Here is a 12314-nt window from a genome sequence, read left to right as displayed (position 1 = left end):
CAAAATTCGCAATTTATAATATTGAAGCAACATTAGGGTTGTTGTTGTAGCAGCTGTTGCGTATATTGCCGCCTGGGAGAGATCGGAGGAGTCACATAGTGCGATGATGCGGATGACGACGATGTCAATCCCAAGTCAATATATGTACCAGATTGACCCGATGAAGTCCTTCATCGGCAAGGGCTGGCGCCTCAGTGTACAACACACTGCTACAACAACAACAACAACGACGCTCGTAACCCACTGCTGTCTATTAACGCACAGCACATTGCAACATATCCAGAGTGGCTATACTCCCGCAGTGACGTAAGGCCATAGTTAGTTAGGAAATGTACCTACTCCGTACACGGGTTACACCTCAACGACACCGACCGATGATGGAGGCGGATCTGGCAAATCGAACAGAACCAGGGACCGGTTGAGTACTTGGTAAAGTAGTATCTGCTGCGAGTTGCCACAAAATCTCTACCATATTTATTGTAACAATCCGACTTGTCTAACCACCCTAATGTATGTATGCATATGTTTAATTGTAAATCCGTTTGTGCCATACACATGCATGCATATATGATGACACAATAATTTCCATTGATTTAAAAGGCATGAGGAACACGCATTCCAAATTGATGGCGCACAAAAAAAAAAGAAGTGGGATTTGCCATGTGTATGTTGTTATTTCGCTTATGAACGTATCACAAAGGATACCTGAATTAATTATTTAATTAAAAAAAAGAACACACATGAAATTTAATATGTTGATGCAACACCCACTTGAGTTAAAAATGAAAAAAAAAATTAAAATATGGGTTGCCCAAAAAGTAATTGCGGATTTTTTAAAAGAAAGTAAATGCATTTGTAATAAAACTTAGAATGAACTTTAATCAAATATACTTTTTTTAGACTTTTTTTCTAAATCAAGCTAAAAGTAACAGCTGATAACTGAAAGAAGAAAGAATGCAATTACAGAGTCACAAGCTGTGAAAAAATTTGTCAACGCCGACTATATGAAAAATCCGCAATTACTTTTTGGGCAACCCAATATGATCCTCGAGTTACATCTTCATTAAGTTTGACTGGACCGAACTTCTTCTTTTGCCCATTCCCTTGTTTCTGCCGCGAAACTTATTTTAATGCCTAATTAGGGATTTGCTTCATTAAAGGTTGTTTGGTATAGATATTGCAGGTGTAAGTTTCAAAGGTTGGAAAGTTTTTTTCAAAGAAAAACAATTTTTTGATTTTCTTATTAAGATTAAATTGAATTGAAATTTGAGTAATTGAATTATATCAATTTTGTCATTAAAGAAAAATTTATTGGAAAATTTTATTAGAAATCTTTTCGTTTGAGAAATGTTTTGACTCTGGACTAATATCAGTGAAATCTTTTTGAAATTATCTCAATGAAAATTTTTTTTAAATATACAACATATAAAGGGTGATTTTTGGCTATTATCTTTTTGGCAACACTGGTTTAAACAGCTCACCCATGTTTCGTGTTTTGTTTCACTGTCAACCATCTTCAGTTTGGTATATAATTTAACCATAAATAGTCTTACTAACGAACAACTCTCACAAATTATTGAATTTTTATATCAAAATTCGTGCTCTGTTAAGAAATTTCATCGCGCCTTTCTTCCATTCAGCGACCAACCTCATTTTTGGCACAATGACTACGTAAATAAGCAGAATTGTCCATTTCGGAGTGAAGATCAGCCACAAGCATTGCAAGAGCTACCAATGCATCTAGAAAAAGTCACAGTTTAATGCGGTTTATGGGCTGGTGGCATCATTGGACCGTACTTCTTCAAATATCATGCGAATCGTAATGCAACTATGAATGGTGAGCGCTATTGTGGGATGATATCCATCTTCTTTTTTGCCCGAAATGCAAGAGCTTGACTTGCATGACATGTGGTTTCAACAAGACGGTGCCACATGACACACAGCACGCGTAACAATGGACTCTTTGAGAGGTGAGTTCGGTGAACATTTTATGTCACGTTCGAGACCGGTCAATTGGTCGCCTTGATCGTGCGATTTAATGCCTTTAGACTATTTTTTGTGGGGCTATGTTAAAGCTCATGTCTATACAGACAAAAAATGCAAATTTTGCCCATGAACATTTCACTAAGGAACAGGGGCAAACTTCTCTCATATCACTGAGTGCAGTCCGTTACAAGTTTAAGCTCAATGATAAAGGGCCTCCTTTTTATAGCCGAGTACGAACGGCGTGCCGCAGTGCGACACCTCTTTGGAGAGAAGTTTTACATGGCATAGTACCCCACAAATGTTGCCAGCATTAGGAGGCGAAAACCACCGCTGAAATTTTTTCTGATGGTCTCGCCAGGATTCGAACCCATGCGTTCAGCGCCATAGGCGGACATGATAACCTCAGCGCTACGGTGGCTTCCTATATATGACAGCTTAATCTAAACATGGTCCGATCTGCATCATATTTGACCCGGCTTTTTGGAGACTTAAACGACCCACAGTTCCGAATTTTATCGGAATCGGATAATAAATGCGCCTGTTACGGGCTTAAGCCCCTAAACCGGAATATAAGTCTATATGGCAGCTTATGTAAATATGGTCAGATATGGGCAATATTTGGTGTGAATATCAGGGCCCCTTGTACAACTTCCTGTTTCAAAATTCAGCGAAATCGGACAAAAAATTTTGCTCTTACGGGCTTAAGACCATAAATCAATAGATCGGACTATATGGAAGCTATATCCAAATCTGAACAGATTTCGGCCAAATTGAAGCGGGCTGTCGAAGGGCTTAACACAACTCACTGTTCCAATTTTCGGCGAAATCGGATGTTAAATGCGGCTTTTATGAACACAAAACCTTAAATCGAGAGATTGGTCTATATGGCAGCTATATCCAAAACTGGACCGATCTTGGCCAAATTGCTGAAAGTTGTCGAGGAGCCTAACACAATTCACAATCCCAAGTTTCGGAAATATAGGACAATTAATGCGCCTTTTATGGGCCCAAAAACTTAAATCGAGAGATCGGACTATATGGCGGCTATATCCAAATCTGGACCGATCTGGGCCAAATTGAGAAAAGATGTCGAAGTGCCTAACACAACTCACTGTCCCAAATTTCGGCGAAATCGGACTATAAGTGCGCCTTTTATGGACCCAAGACCTTAGATCGAGAAATAGGTCTATATGGCAGCTATATCCAAACCTGGACCGATCTATGCCATATTGCAGAAATATATCGAGGGACCTTACCTAACTCACTGTCACAAATTTCGGCGAGATCGGCAAGAGGCCATCCGCCTCTTATCCCTTTTAGAACCGGTCTGAGGGTGCGCAAGCGGCCGAGGGTAAATCGATCTCGACCAGCCGATCGATTCAGGCCTCATATTCTACGATTCAGACCCGATTGGGGCCTGAATCAAGGAATAGTCCACTGTCTCTAGAGGAGCTTCATAAGACCAATGCCAACTTACGCCTAAGTAGTTTGGTCGACTGCGATGGAGAGAAAAAGCATTTTATCTTGGTATAGACAGAGCAAAGAGGACCACGCCCACTAGAGCACTGGAGACTATTCTAGATATTCGACCCATTGACATACAGATTAAGTGTGAGGGAGCCACTGCGGCTTTAAGACTTAAGGCGATGGAAGAATGGATTGGGGATAGAAGCAGCTCATACAATCGCGGTGTAATAAAGGCGACCATAGAAAACCTGGAAGGAAGGGAAGAGGTTTCCGATATAATACGTGAGATTATACTTAAGGTCGAGTGCAGGGCAAGCAGCACAGACCTGCACTGCAAGCAGCACAAACCTGGATTGACAGAACGCTGGTATTGCTATCTGGAAGATCATGCTACACAGAAGGATCAAAGCTAGAGGACAGTAGGGGCCTGGGGGTTCTCATTGAGAACCCAGTGACTGAGAACTGTTTTCGACTGCCTTACCATAATACGGTCCTGCAGGCGGAGATCCTGGCAATCACGGAATGTGTAAGGTGTGCCCGCCACAGGACAACAATGAGCACCACACAGGCTGGAACTTTGAGCTCAGATCTGTGTGGTGTTCATTGTTATCACGAGAAGCTAAACTACGTTCTGCCGGGCGTCCACAGGTTGCGGGTAGTAGAATGCTCCATACGAAGTAACTGCAATTGTAGTCGAGCAGAATCAGAGGTATCAGGCGGAGAGTCTCAGTGAGCGACCGGCTCTTGCATAAATACTGAGTGCTCGATATGAGGGCGAGTTATAAGCGCCTACAAATAATCAAAATGCATAATGTTCCCACGGTGATCGGTCCTTTGGACCGGAACAACTTTGCTCGGTGGTGGTGTGGTGTTAGCAAGGTGGTGTGGTGTTAAAGCAGCTGCACAAGGTTCCACTAGTCGACAAACTTCTTTTTCTGCAGGGGCTTCTGACGAAGAAACCTGGTTCGAGTCTTCAGGACAAGACCGTACCTATTTTGTCTTCGCATGAGGTTTTGCTGGACAGAAAATTTAACTAAAATTCCAACATTTTGAAAAGGGCAAGGAAAATACTCCTGCAAGAGAGCCGATGGCAAAAGTTGGTGACTTAAATCGCAAGTCGTGCACTGGGTATATACTGCATTTGTCAAACCTATAGTGCTATATGGTGTTGTAGTCTGGTGGACGGCGCTTTAAAAGTCCACCTACTGTTCAATGCTCAGCTGGATTCTAAGGATGGCTTCCTTGTGCATCACAGCGGCACTGAATTTAATGCTGCACCTAATGCCTCAAGAAATTGTGACAGAAATTGTAACTAGACAAATTGCTGCCAGCACTGCTGTGAAGCAAAGGGAGCTACGGACACTGTGGTTTCCTTGATACAATGCCCGATGTTCCAGGCAATGTGGACTACATATTGCTTGAGATGATTTTTGATAATAAGTACTGTACCGCTATGCTTGATAGAACCAATTGGAACTACAATACTCCTGGTAAAGATACATAGACTTATTTAGGGATGGTTCCATACATGACGACCAGGTGTTATTTGGGGTGTACTCCGAAGAACTCGGAATGGTCATATTAAGAAGGTTACTCTACCACGCAATGGTGTATAAAGCGGAGGTCCTTGCAATTAAGGAAGTGGTGGAATGGCTTATATACGATGATTGGGATAAATATCTTTTCAGACAGCCAGGCAGCCATTAAATCTGTGAATCTGAGTTCACGAATCGCCCTCGACTTGTGGAGATCTCTCAACGAAATGGAACAATTCAAAATTCCCCTGTTATGGGTGCCGGGAGACAGATATATCTCAAGGATTTGTAAACCGAACGAGCTTGCGAGATTAGGAATTAACCTACACATTCCAGGGGAACTGGAATCTGTGGGATTGCCTCTGGCGACATGTAGACTCAGGATCAGGTCCGAGGAACGAATGACAGATGGTCACAAGTGGGAATTGTGAATACTCCAAAGTTATGCGGCCCAATCTAGACATGAGAAGGTCTACCGCTTTTCTCTCGCTGGCTAGAACAGACGTCTCAGTCATTGTCTCCGTCATGACAGGTCACAGTCTGATCGGAAAACATGATGACAGACTGAAATTCACAAGTAATGGTTTCTGCAGAAACTGTGAAGACCTCAAGGAAGAAGAGTTTATAGAACATTTGCTTTGTGTGTCCAGCAGTGGTAGCCAGGAGCTGCCCTTGTTTTATTTTAAATCATTTTTTTTACCGGATTTACTTACCAACAGAAAGCGTACTTAATCCCACTGAAAAAAAGAAAAAAAAAATGGAACTTGTTAGAACTGTATAACAAAAATTTTCAATTCCTGTTGAAACTGAAAGTGTAGAGAAAAGGCTTTCTTTAAATCGCCATTGTAAATATCAGCACTTAAATTTGTAGATCTGAAATCTGCTTGCAAAATTGCAAATTTTTCCATGAACATTCCATTAAGGAACAGCGACAAACTTCTCACATGTCAATTAGTGTCATCCGATTGAAGTTTAAGCTCAATGATTAGGGCTTCCTTTTTATAGTCAATTCCAAATGATGTGCCGCAGTGCGAAATCTCTTTGGTGAGAAGTTTTTACATAGCAAAGTACCTCAAAAATGTAGCCAGCATGAGGAGAGAAAACAACCGCTGAAAATTTTTTCTTATGTTCACGGCAGGATTTGAACCCAGGCGTCCAGCGTCAAACCTCTTCTCTACGGTGGCCTTCAAATGCTTGCAAATAATTCCAATTTGGATTTTATATTAAGTTGCCCAAAAAGTAATTGCGGATTTTTCATATAGTCGGCGTTGACAATTTTTTTCACAGCTTGTGACTCTGTAATTGCATTCTTTCTTCTTTCAGTTATCAGCTGTTACTTTTAGCTTGCTTTAGAAAAAAAGTGCAAAAAAGTATATTTGATTAAAGTTCATTCTAAGTTTTATTAAAAATGCATTTACTTTCTTTTAAAAAATCCGCAATTACTTTTTGGGCAACCCAATAGTATTGCCCCATATAGGTCTATGTCTATGATTTATGGCGTAGGCGACTCCTCAAATACTTTTCTTCAAATTTTGAAGTCATTTTCGTAACTTTTATTCAAAATACCTAACATTTGAGATCCATAATATCTTGATCTGTTCGCATTATACGAGGGTAATGGGGCCTCCCCCCGTTACACTTAGCCCTCAAATTTTTGTGTCACCTCCGTACTCTGCTCACAAATACCTTATATTGGGTATATCGTATACGGTAGCCATCAATTTATTTGTCCGTTCAGGGGGTTTATTGTGGTGGAAGATCCTCTTATGACCCGAGATTTTGATATCAGATACTTACTTCCCTTCTTGGCTTTAAGCTTAGGTTAGGTTGAAAACTATGTACGACCCTTTAAGTCTGCACACCTTAAGGTGTCCGATGATGACCTATTTAATGAAGAACTCGAAACGTCATACCATGGTTAGTGTTGAGGTATTTTAAGATTCGGCCAGGCAAAAATTCGGCCTGGCCGAATCTTATATACACACCACCATTGATCACATCCGACAAGTTCTGTGAAAAATTTTTGGTAATAGCGAATTATTGCGGCTCAAAAAGTCAAATCTGATGACCGGATTATGTGGGAGCTATATCAGATGATAGACCGATTTGCCGCCGATACTTGGCACGGTTGTTGAGAGTCAGAATGAAACATCATGTTCAAAGTTTCAACCAAATAGGATAACAATTGCGCCCTCTAAAAGGATCAAGAAGTCAAGATTCGATACCGTTTTCTATGGCAGCTATATCAAAACATGGACCGATGTGACCCATTTACAATCACAGGCGACCTTTCCTAAAAAGAAGTGTTTGTGCATAATTTGAAGAGCCTAGCTTTAGGTTAGATTAGGTTGTGTGCTTTTGCCCACCTAAGGTGAGTTCACTCGGAGGCCAGTGTGGCTCTAGAAAAAACCGGAAGAGAATGAAGAGGTGGGATCTCGGACTAGAGGTTATATACGAATAACTGGACGAGTGCAGAACCCTAGAGGGGCTTTGCGCCCATCCCCACGCAAGCACAGACCTACGCCATAGCTTATGGCACTCCCCGTCGGAACCATCCGGTTCCGTCAAAAAATCTCAGCAGACCTGCCAGAGGTACGTTCGCAAGTTCACTCAGATCGCAGAAGAAACGGCTCCCCAGAAAGAAGAGCCAACGTCGCTGCAGACCCACAGGGGTCTGCACAGGGCACAGCAAGTGCTTAATACTCATCGAGGCAACTTCTGCAGAAGACGTTGTGTGGTTTTCCCGTGCACGACCGATGGCATAGTGCCCGGTTATGACCCCTGTTAAGGTACTCATCGACCTCTTATCTAATGCCAGCAACTCCCTCGTCCTCCTCCGGTTGACAGGCCAGAGAGCTTTTGCAGTCCGGCAACCATCCACCGAGTCCCACCTCGCCACCAACGCCGCCCTGACCATCCCCTCTACTGTATTCGGTAACTCGAAAAATGGCATTTAGGCAAGACCGGTTGCTGGTCCGCCCGGCGCAGACGAACCCCTCCTGGCGCACTCGTCCGCCCTCTCCTTCTCTGGAATCCTCACATGCTCACAAGGCTTTGGGGTCGAGGATGGTGAGGTCGAGATGCGGGTACTCGATGAGACGCAGACATGGGTTCTTGGCAGACATGGGTTCCTGGTCTGCGTCACATCGAGTACCCGAAACATATCCAGGGACTTCAAACAAACCGTCACACATCTCGACCTCACCATACTCGACCCCAAAGCCATGAGTGCCGCCATAACTAGTTTTGAGGGTGGTAAATCCGGAGGCCACCGTAGCGCAGAGGTTATCATGTCCGCCTATGACGCTGAACGCCTGGGTTCGAATCCTGGCGAGACCATCAGAAAAAATTTTCAGCGTTGGTTTTCCCCTCCTAATGCTGGCAACATTTGTGAGGTACTTTGCCATGTAAAACTTCTTTCCAAAGAGGTGTCACACTGCGGCACGCCGTTCGGACACGGCTATAAAAAGGAGGCCCCTTATAATAGAGCTTAAACTTGAATCGGACTGCACTCATTGATATGTGAGAAGTTTGCCCCTGTTCCTTAGTGGAATCTTCATGGGCAAAATTTGCAAATCCCTTAACAGAAATTCTCTTGCGCCTACTGTTATGGCACAGACCTCTGCCTGAAAATCCATATACTCGTCCGGCAATCTCAGAAACACGCCGATATTGAGGGCATCAGAGTAGACCCCCAATCCAGTCCCTGACATCATCTGGGAGCCATCTGCGCAGGTCTCATTCTCCTCAAGTACAACATTCGCTCTCTATTTATCCCTCCCAGCTGAACGAATCGCGAATGCCCTCACCCCACTGGTGCTAGGTAGTCGAAGATCATCCTTTGTCTATCCTCTGCATCCATAATACCCAGGCCGCAAACGTCCGGCTTCAGTATGCCAGCCTCCCCCAGCCATAGCGCCACCTTAGCGGCGTAGTTCCGTGTATAGGCCTCAATGGGCTGTATATCTATCATCGCTTCTAGGGCAGCCTACGAGTCGGATCTCAGTGCCTCCGTGACCCCCGACGTGGGCCTGTCTTTGGACCCCCTGGTACTACCTTTTACATGTCCTTTTCTCCACGGCCTTCCACCATACCAGTGCGCCATAGATCAGGATTGGTGTCACGATGGCCGTCTACATTCAATAAATCACCTTGGAGGTTACCATCCACTTCCTAGGGAACATCCTCCTGCAGGAGTAAAAGGCGCACAATGCCTTACTTTTTCTTGTTCTTCAAGGCTTCTTTCCTCTTCCATGACTGTTGCGATTTGAGGACTATAGCAAGGTACTTCGCCATAGTCCATCGATAGCCGCAGGGTGATCCCGTCCAAGGACGAGAGTCTGAACCCCGGTATCTTACACCTACGCTTGAAGAGCACCAGCTACGTCTTCCTTGGGTTGGTTCTCAACCCATTTCTGGCAGCCCATCGCGTCAATCTCCTCAGAGACTCCTCCATGATCTCGCAGATCGTAGATAGATTTTCCTCGTGCCGTTCCCACCGAGATCCAACAGGATTTTATTAATCACAAGATTCCATAGAATCGGCGAGAACACCCCACTTGGGGCGTTTCTCAGGTCACCCGTCTTCTGACCAAACTATCTCCCAGGTTCGCATAACTTTTCCCTACATAAATCATATTAATGGTCCACTGGGAGATTATGGGGTGAATCCCCGTGCTGTCCAGTGCGGCGACTATCGATCCTTTCTCCACATTATTAAAGGCCCCCTCAATATCCAAGAAGGTCGCCAAATTGTACTTCTTCTGACGGAGAGACATCTCGATCTCCTGTACCACTTCTTGAAGGGCCCCCTCTCACCATCAGGTCAATCAGTTTTTCCAGTGTTTCCAGCAAAAACGATGACAGACTAATAGGCCGATTATCCTTCGTCGTAGTGGGGTTTATTCTTCCCGGCTTTGGGATAAAGACCACATTGACCTCCCTCCATGCCCTCGGTATGTAAGACCATCCTAGGCTCTCTAAGAAAATCCGCTCAAGCCCAGCTTTACTTCTTCGATAGTTAGGATGCTTTCGACGGATAGACAGACGGAGGGACAGATGGAAGGACAGACAGACGGAGGGACAGATGGAAGGACAGACAGACGGACGAACAGACGGACGGACAGACGGACGGACGAACAGACGGACAGACAGACGGAAGGACAGACAGATGGACGGACAGACGGACGGACATGGCTAAATCATCTCAGAATGTCAAGATGAACAATAATATATTCAAACTTTATGGGGTCTCAGATCAATATTTCGATGTGTAACAAACGAAATGACGAAATTAAAGTACACCCATCTCATGGTGGTGGGTATTCAAAGCTTTAATTTGACTTCCATTGTGCCAATCGACCCACAAGCCAACTTGGGCGGATTCGTGAATTTCTTTATAACTTGTCTTGTATGGCAATTAAGACCACCTGCAGAGATTGCCACACGCATCAAGCACAAATTTTAAGTTGCCAATATGTGATACAATTACATAAGCAGCCTAGTTGAGCCTCCCATATGGCCGAATTAATTCTAGTTTTATGTCTGTGTTGTTCAACAATCATTGCATATTCTGAATGTGAATTGTCAACACTGTTGTGCTGTACTATGAGTATCTGTAAGTAGCAAAATAATTGGATTAGTATGCAAAATTCGGCAGATAAGATAGCTGCCGATTAAAACGATGTGCCAATGTAGCAATGTTTGGTAATTACAAATTTGCGAAAAGTTAATTAAACACAGCTCTTATCAATTTTGCTACTAATGTTGTTGCGGCATTTGTGTGTACGAGTATGAAAAGCCCAGATTCATGTCCCCTTTTTGCCAATGGGCGGCATATTTTGTTCGTTATTGGGGCGACTGAAGGTGAAACAGGTTGAGGAAAAATTTGTATTCGAGTACAAGGAATCAATGCTGTTGTTGTTTGGCATGGCCAAACTGATGATGGCATGTTAAACATTTGTTTGTCCTATGTTATGCGATAAATCCTTAATAGTAATGATCAAAGGACAATATTTCATCGGATGATGTGTGTGTGTGTGAGTGTGTCCGTCGGTCTACGATAAATATTCAAACACAAATACTCTAATTTGGGTTGGAATTTGTTCGATTGTGTTACTCTTTGATTCGTTGACTCTGTGTGTCATAGCAAATTGTGGGGCCGCACAAATTGAGGCCTTGTAAACAAAGCAAAAATTCTGACAAGGCATTGTGGAAGATGTGGACAGCTTCCAGTAACACAGAACTTCTAGAGAATTTAAGCTTAGCTTCAATTTTCTCTAAATAGACCCTTCCTGAAGATGGCTCAGCACGTGGGACCTCACTCACGTTCTGTTTAAGGCCTTCAACGCTGCCTGAATGTCGCTGAAATTATGAATTTCTGGTGGGCCGATATTCATAGACAACACAAACTACACACATTGCATAGGTGGTATGGAATAAAGCCCCAATACAAGGAAGCCCCAAACGGAAATTGAAATAAAAACCAAAAAAAGGGCCTTTATGGCGTAATGAAATAAGACCCTCTAAGAAAACTGAAACAGGTCCCAAACAAAATGAAAAAACACTCCAAAATGAGATAAGGCCCCAAAGTTTGGGGCATTATCACACATAAAAAATTCAGGGCTGAACCGATTACCTCGAAAGGGGGCGGACCCTCCCCTTTACCCCAAAAGTACTACTCAAAAAAAAAGTGAACCGATCGGGACAATATTGGATTCAATGAAAGGTATTCAAGAGTAGAGTACGAATTTCATAATAAAAGTTGAGTCCAAGTACCTGAGGGGCCGCCCCAGACCCAAAACCCCTTAAAATAGGGGTTTTTTTTTACGATCATGACAATATAGGAGTCAAATGAAAGGTATTCGGGAGTACATTACGAATATGGTCAGGAAGTAGGACCAGGCTTTATAATTTATTGATAACGGAAAGGGGACGGACTTTCCCCCTTATGTCAAAAACAAGACCCAAAATCAAAAGTGGACCGATAAGGACAATATGGGTATCAAATGAAAAGTGTGCGGCAGTAGATAACGAATGTGGGATAGAAATTCATGTCAAAGTATAGGGAGTCACCCCACCCCCACAAGAACGACTAAATGGGCACATCAGCCAATCAGGGATATATAGGACTCGGTTTGTTTGTTCCGTATAGATTGAAAAACGGCAGAACCGATTTTCTCGAAATCTTCGCGTATTGTGTAGGTTGGTCTCGAAGGAAACATAGGCTATATAATTATTCGATATCGGAAGGGGGACGGACTCTCCCCCTTATGTCAAAAACACCACCCAAAATCAAAAGTGAACCGATCGGGACAATATAGGTAT

General features: G+C 43.3%; 1 protein-coding gene across 1 annotated transcript in view; it reads right to left on the bottom strand.

Moving 5' to 3' along the window:
- LOC106087496 (protocadherin-like wing polarity protein stan) overlaps positions 1 to 5727 on the bottom strand; it is a 196734-nt gene extending 191007 nt beyond the window's left edge. Inside the window, exon 1 of the mRNA XM_059369869.1 lies at positions 5702 to 5727. The gene's annotated coding sequence lies outside the window, so the exon portion shown is untranslated. The remainder of the gene's footprint in view (positions 1 to 5701) is intronic.
- Between the last annotated feature and the right edge of the window lie 6587 nt (positions 5728 to 12314).

This window comes from Stomoxys calcitrans, chromosome 5 (assembly GCF_963082655.1).
Source record: "Stomoxys calcitrans chromosome 5, idStoCalc2.1, whole genome shotgun sequence".
NCBI lineage: Eukaryota > Metazoa > Arthropoda > Insecta > Diptera > Muscidae > Stomoxys > Stomoxys calcitrans.
Note: the sequence above shows the minus strand (reverse complement) of the source record. Positions and strands in the feature narration are given on the sequence as shown.